This window comes from Neoarius graeffei, chromosome 12 (assembly GCF_027579695.1).
Source record: "Neoarius graeffei isolate fNeoGra1 chromosome 12, fNeoGra1.pri, whole genome shotgun sequence".
In the NCBI taxonomy this organism is placed as follows: Eukaryota; Metazoa; Chordata; class Actinopteri; order Siluriformes; family Ariidae; genus Neoarius; species Neoarius graeffei.
This window is the reverse complement of record NC_083580.1, coordinates 30,151,474-30,158,732: the sequence shown is the minus strand read 5'-3', so window position 1 is coordinate 30,158,732 and position 7,259 is coordinate 30,151,474. Positions and strand designations below refer to the sequence as shown.

Sequence of the window (7,259 nt, the reverse complement as noted above, 5' to 3'; positions counted from 1 at the left end):
CACTTCCATATCTTTTGAGATTGCTAAGCAATAAAATCCTACTGGAAAGAGATCCACAACCATATTAAAAATATATTTAATGTGAACATTCCATTAAAATGTGAAATGATGTTCTTGGGTAATATAATGTTTGAAACATGGAACATACATAAAAGACAAAAAACTGCTGACTATACTGTTGGCAGCTAGTAAGAAATGTGTTACTAGGAAATGGTTTGTTAGGTTTCTTCACCTCTTGCCCTCAGCCAGAGCGATTACCATCTTGAGATCAGTCCCCCCGTGTCACCCAGAGCCGCTCTGGGGTGAGTCGCGAAAAAAGACAGGAACCCCTATAAGTTCACAATCTTTATTCGCAAGTCCCCAAAGATGAAAGGGTACAGAGGGGTTTTATATGTCTGTATGTGTGTACTGTATATGGGGGGGGGGGGGTGAGTGACATCATTTTGATATCTGTGTCTATGTGGGGGGGGGCAGTGTGCGTGAGGGGGACATCAGCTGTGTGTGTGTGAATGAGTGTGACATCATTGAAGACCTTGGAATGTTCAGACACATTTCTGATCAATAAGCAAAATGTTCTGATATGATAGCAATGTTCTTATAATATCAAAGGCCATTGCTTACGCACAGCCTGTTCTTAAGATAGCACAGAGCAATAGCAATGGAATGTCCACATAAGATTAAACACAAAATATTTGCACGTCAGTCTTGGTTAAACTGAGATCAAGAATAAATCCTTACAATTAAGAATAAATCCTTACACTTAAGAATAAATCCTTACAATTTCCCCTCTTTGATACTAGATACAACTAGTATTACACCCCCAGTATTCTGATCATATATGTGATTACATCGAGAATTAGGATTAGATGTATGCTTGAGTTAATCCTTGCTCTTCTTGACGTGTATTGGTGCTCAGAGGGCGGGCATGCCCTATCGGCCCTCCTCACCGGAGCTTAGAAAAACTTGAAACCTCTTAATTTGTCCCAAATACACGCTACTTCCTTCAGAGTAATTTGTTCTAAAACAGTGAGGAAAAATGAAATTAGAGGGCATATCAACCTGCAGAGTAATGAGAACAGAGTCCTGTAAGAATACAGAGCTTCAGAGCACAGAGGCAAAGGTGGACGTGTAATAATAGAAGGCAGCATCAGATGACAGACATAACTTTCATTCGTGTGCGCTCGTGCAGTCCAGTTAGCGAATTGCCAAAAGATGTTGTCTCGAGGTCCAGCTCGAGCGGGTAACCCTACTCCGAGCAGCAGTAGAGTGGTCACGAAGCTCGTGATGAGGATTTTCATGGTTGTAGTGAGGGTGATTGGTCCCAGACGGGGCGCGAGATCCCCTCTTTGTTCACGGCTTCTTACAGGAAGTGATCTGAAGATCCTCAGTTCCTACAGGATCCCTGTACAGAGTGTAGGTAGAGGAGAAACTAGGGCAGGACACAGAAAAAACGTTAATAGCAAACTTGTCATTGTAACACAGCTTTGTTATGGGGCCTTCTTCAATCGCGTGGCATGGATCCACTGTGGAAAAAGATCAGTTAGAACAGCAGTATGAGTAATGGCGACACTTTCTGCAGGCCCACTACAGTATATCTAGGTTCTCCCAATTGTCCAAATCGTTTAAAAAGTCGCACCAGCACCTTGTCTCCCACGTGAAAGGGATGTGTGGGTGCTGCTGGTGGAGACAATATTGTACTATTGACCTTGGTACAAATTTTATGCAACTTATCTATAAGGGCTGCAGAATACTCATCCATATGTGTTTTCAAATCAGAGGTACCCAGAGACGGAGTTCCCTTCTTCCAGGGGAGAGGGAAAGGTCTTCCAAAAATAATTTCGTAGGGGAAGTATCCCCCTAGGCTAGGTCTTTGGTGTCATACGAATTTCAGCCAGAGTGGCTGGCAATAAGTCTAGCCAATTTTTTGAACCTGTGGCCTGTATGGCCTTAGTTAGTTTATCTTTCAATGTTGAGGGTGGTACGGAATGTGAAAACGCCAGTTTAGTGAGCGATACTTACAAAGGTTTTGTGTGACTTTCGAGGTAAAAGGGGTACCTTTGTCTGAGGCCCTGTCCACACGGCAACGGATTCAGGTGAATCCGATACAATTGTTTATCGTTTCGGCCTGGCGTCCACACGGCACCGGCGTTTTGGGTGCCCCAAAACGCAATCTTTTGAGAATGGGTTCCAGAGTGGAAAGATCTGGCAACGTTGCCGTTGCGCAGTCGTCTGGATGAGTAGAGCGAATTTGTTTACGATGACGTCACAACCACATGACTGTGAGTGCTTCACGCCGGGTAGAACTGTAAGGAACTCGATGCGAGTTGTCAACAAATCCTGTAACTTGGTTCATGAAACGCGCTTACAAAATATTTTCACTGTGAATATTTATTGTGTAATGGTGCAGAGAGAGAGAGAGAGAGAGAATAGCCCTTAGGGCAGAGTCAATCCCGCCAGCAAAAATAGGGAAAAAAAAGGAGCGATTTCACCTCTTCAGATGTTGGTTTAAGTCCTACAATACATTCCTCAAAAAGGGCATAGAAGAACAAATTAATCCATCAACGTGTAGCATTCAATTTATTCCGGACCATTAAAGATGCCGCCTTCCGCGTAGAATCATACATCATCCTCGCCGCCATATTGGATGGGTCAAAGCGGAGAATAAAGATGCCTCATTCATGTGCTGCGTTTAACTGTACCAACAGGTTTACCGTCCAAACGAGATCACATGGGATTACCTTTCACAGGTGAGCCTGGAAAAATACTTTTTATTGTATTTGGTCATTATAATGTAATTTTACGAACAGATTTTTCTGACTTTGTGGCTAATATGAAGTCTCGCGCATAATAGTTTATGCGCATTGCGTTCTTACTTCTATTGTTCTGGTGTCTCCGAAGGGACCATCTTACAGCGCCCCTAGAGGTGTGGCATGTGTATTGCATCGTTTTCAGCAAGCGTTGCGTTGCCATATGGACCTGATATTTTACTGATCGTTGCCCATGTGGACGCGATATTTTATTAAATAACATCTCGTTGCCGTTGTCGTGTGGATGTAGCCTGAGTCTATGGCGTCTGGAACCCCATAACAAGATATTATTTCTTTTGCCAGAATACGAGTAACTACCTTCGTGTTTTCTCGAGAACAGGGAAAGGCTTCTACCCATTTAGAGAATTTGTCCACAATCACCAGGAAATATTTAAACGGCCCACAGGGAGGCATGTTTGTGAAGTCGATTTGCCATTCTAGGAACGGAGATGTAGGTATGGGTAAACACTCGTGTTCCACGCCTGCTTTAGAGGGATTATTTTGTGCACAGATGAGGCATCTCTCGAGAATTGAGAAAAATGGGGAAAGAAATAGCAATCCTCCTCAGTCATGCAAATTTACTCGTTATCTACAGTGGTGCTTGAAAGTTTGTGAACCCTTTAGAATTTTCTCTACTTCTGCATAAATATGACCTAAAACATCATCAGATTTTCACACAAGTCCTAAAAGTAGATAAAGAGAGCCCAGTTGAGCGGGTGAGGCAGGGGTATTATGCTTGGTTGGTTGTTTGTTGAGGAAAATGATCCAGTGTTGCCTGTCTGTGGGTGGCAAAAGTGTGTGAACCTTTGCTTTCAGTATCTGGTGTGACCCCCTTGTGCAGCAATAACTGAAACTAAACGTTTCCGGTAACTGTTAGATCTGAAACATTCTTGCTCTGTTATGTTACCGAGATTGTTACAATGCCATTTCCTTTCTTTCTTTTTTCAGATGATGTTCTTCCGATTTATGCATATCCTCATAAGATGGGAAAATCAGTAACAGGAGGCCATGTCTACCGAGGCTGTAAATACCCCAATCTAAATGGAATGTACATATTCGGAGACTTTGAGTGGGTACGAATTAAAAAAGTCTTTTACGATACACGTGTGAGTCAAAGACGTGTGGAAAGTAAACAGAAAATCATTCATATACAGTATGCGTAAATATTACTCATAAATATTACTTATTATGACTATTAGTTTATTAACTGACTAATTCTGTCCTTCGATAATAATTATAGATTAAAGCATTCAGCATAAGTCACAGTAAAAGTACAAATTAAAGCTCAGGTAGGTAATTTTTTTAAAAATATATTTTTTGTTATATTTCTTGAAACTCTTTACAGTTTGTTCATGTCCCCCTTCACCCCCCTTCGTGCGCGATGTGTCACGCCCTGAAATTCGCGCACGAGGAAGGGAAGGCAATGGGATGGAAGACAAAGGCGACCATCCTGAGAATTAAGAAGGCATGCGAGAGCATGACCTACAGTATCGAAAGAGGATGTAGCATGAATTTCGAGATTGTTAGTAGAACAGAGAATGGTTTGTATCCAGAGTGGCGCTGTGCCGTCATATGTTGGGTCTGTAAATTTTGCAACACCTTTTTAACTTGATGTGACGAGTGCAAAATCAATGGGTGAGACAAAACCAATTTTTCCGCATCTAAAACCATCAGAGCACATGCGGAGACAGCCCTTAGACATGCAGGTAAGCCTTGAGCAACAGTGTCTAATGTTTTGGATAAAAACACACAAGGACACATCCCCCCCCCCCCATGCTCCTGGGCCAACACCGCAGAGGCTGTGCCTTGGTGTTCACAGGCATAGAGATGGAAGGGCTTGGAGTAATCAGGTAAACCCAGGGCCGGGGCGGAACAAAGAGCGCTTTTGAGGGAGTGATAAGCGTCCATCATAGCGTCAGTCCAGGTCAAAGGGTGCTGCAGTTGATTGTGATGAGAAATTGCAGAACGGAGAATCTTGTCATATAAAGAGCAGTCAGGGATCCATTGTCTGCAGTAATTGATAAGACCCAGAAAAGCCATCAGTGCATGTTTAGTTGCAGGGCATTTTGTGTCTAGAATCACCCACACCCGATCAGATGACAGCTTACGACAACTTTGTGAAAGTTCAAAACCCCAAATACTTAACAGTGTCCATGCAATATTGCAGCTTGGTCCTGGAAACCTTAAAGCCCTTGTGCGCCAGATGTTGGAGCAGGCGTAAGGAAGCGTCTTGGCAGATTTCTGGTGACTCAGCAGATACCAGAAGATCATCTGCGTACTGCAGGACCACAGAGCCCTGAGGAAGGGAGAGGTCACAGAGTGCGTCATGAACTACGGCTGAGAAAACAGCAGGAGAGTCAATAAAACCTTAAGGCAAACGTGTCCAAGTATACTGTCTCCCCCTGTGCATGAAGGCAAACAAAGGCTGATCAATAACGGAAAAACAGCAATGATGAGCAGGAACTTGTGACATTACAGAGGAAACGTCAGGTACAATAGGTGCAACAGGGAGACTTCCGGCGGTGACATGCTCGAGTAAGACGTAAAATCTAGAGCTCCGCTAGCCTACCAGCTTACCAAACAACGACCTAATTAAAACTCGGCAAAATAATGCCCAACGACACCATAAAGCCTAACACTGCTGATAGACTCACTAGATATCAGTTCAAGAAAACAGAAAGGGAGGAAAAGATGACGAAAATGGCTGAAGTTAGCAAGCCGGCGGCTAAACCTGACGCAGCTAACAGTAGCACAGGTGCGGCAGATGCTAACGCGAATAATAACATGGAGCGGATTTTGCAGCCTATCATGCAGTCGAACCAAGAAATTCGGGGGGAAATTCTACAGATGAGGAAGGATGTACAAGAACTTAACGGACAAACGAAAGATTCATTCACAAGACTCGAAACTTCAGTTGGAGGTCTGAGTGCTTAATTGACAAAGTTGGAGAAGAGGGTCGTTGACACAGAGGAGCGTGTTAGGGCCACGGAAGAGACAACCACAGTACATGGAAAAGCCATCGTATTTCTACTGCAACGTGAGGAACAACTTAAGGAACAATACGAGGACCTCCAGAACTGAGCGAGATGACAAAATCTGAGGCTGCATCAGGTTCCAGAAGGATGCGAGAAAGGTGACATGGTGGGCTTTGTCAGAAAGTTATTTCTGATGGTGCTGACGGATTTGCCTCTGACTGAAGATGACATCAAAATTGACAGGGCTCACAGGGCACTTATGCAGAAACCAAAAGAAAATGACCCTCCACGCTCCATAGTAGTTCGATTCGCCGACTATACAGTGAAGGAGCAGATTCTATGGGCAGCCTGGGCACAACGCACAGTAAGGTGGAGGGATCGCAAATATTTTCAAAGTCTCTTTTCAATGTAAACAATCCTCACTTGGTGATTTTATGTCCTTTGAACACTTATGTGCACTTGTTACATGCTCTCCTAACATATTATTATTAACTATTTACAGGCCTCCGAGACATTCAGCCAAAGTCTTTCTTGAAGAGTTTGGTGAATTGTTATCAGTCATTTGCTTAGAGTTTGATTGTCTTATTATATCTGGGGATTTTAACTTACATGTAGATAATACTGATAACATTTATGCCAAAGAACTATTTGCAATTATTGATAACTTTAACCTAGTACAACATGTACAGGGACCGACCCACTCTCGTGGTCATACTCTTGACCTCGTCATCACAAAGGGTCTTACTGTTTCTTATACTGTTGTTGACCTGGCCTTATCTGACCATTTCTGTGTTTTCTCTGAAGTTTCTATGTCTCCTCACATTCAGAATAGCTCAACGACTATAGGCAGGAGAGTCATAAACGACAACACGTGCTCTTTTTAAGCAAGCTCTCTCTCAGAACTCAACCAAAATGTCAGACTCTGTAGATGATTTACTGGAATTTTTTAATTTAAATATGACCCAAATTATGGATGATATTGCTCCATTCAAAATCAAAAGAATCAATGATAAGCAGAAAGCACCATGGAAGCAGTACCCGGCTGTTAAACTGCTAAAGAGAGAATGTAGAAAGACTGAAAGAAAATGGCGCAAATCTAAACTTCACATCCATTATCAAATCCATAAAGAGATGCTTTGTAATTATAATTATGAAATTCGTAAAGCAAGACAGTCTTTCTTCTCCAATATCATCAGCAGGAATATGAACAATGCCCGTGTGCTATTTTCAACAGTAGAGAAGCTAACTAATCCCCCACCACAATTAGCACCTGAACTTCTCTCAGTTAATAAATGCAATGAGTTTGCATCCTTCTTCAAAGGTAAAATTGATAAATACGGCAGAATATTTCTCATAATATATCTCAGTTGCAAAAAATTGAAAAACTGCAATCATCAATGACACAGATAGATAACTTCAACACAATGTCAGAATTTTGTTTAATTGATTATGAGACTATTGAAAAAACTGTACAAAA

At 42.3% G+C, this 7,259-nt stretch overlaps 1 long non-coding RNA gene across 1 annotated transcript in view; it reads right to left on the bottom strand.

The window, feature by feature from the left end:
• Positions 1 to 332: 332 nt before the first annotated feature.
• LOC132895324 (uncharacterized) overlaps positions 333 to 7,259 on the bottom strand; it is a 37,238-nt gene continuing 30,311 nt past the window's right edge. The window contains exon 3 of the long non-coding RNA XR_009655724.1: positions 333 to 5,103. This is a non-coding gene — a long non-coding RNA (uncharacterized LOC132895324). The remainder of the gene's footprint in view (positions 5,104 to 7,259) is intronic.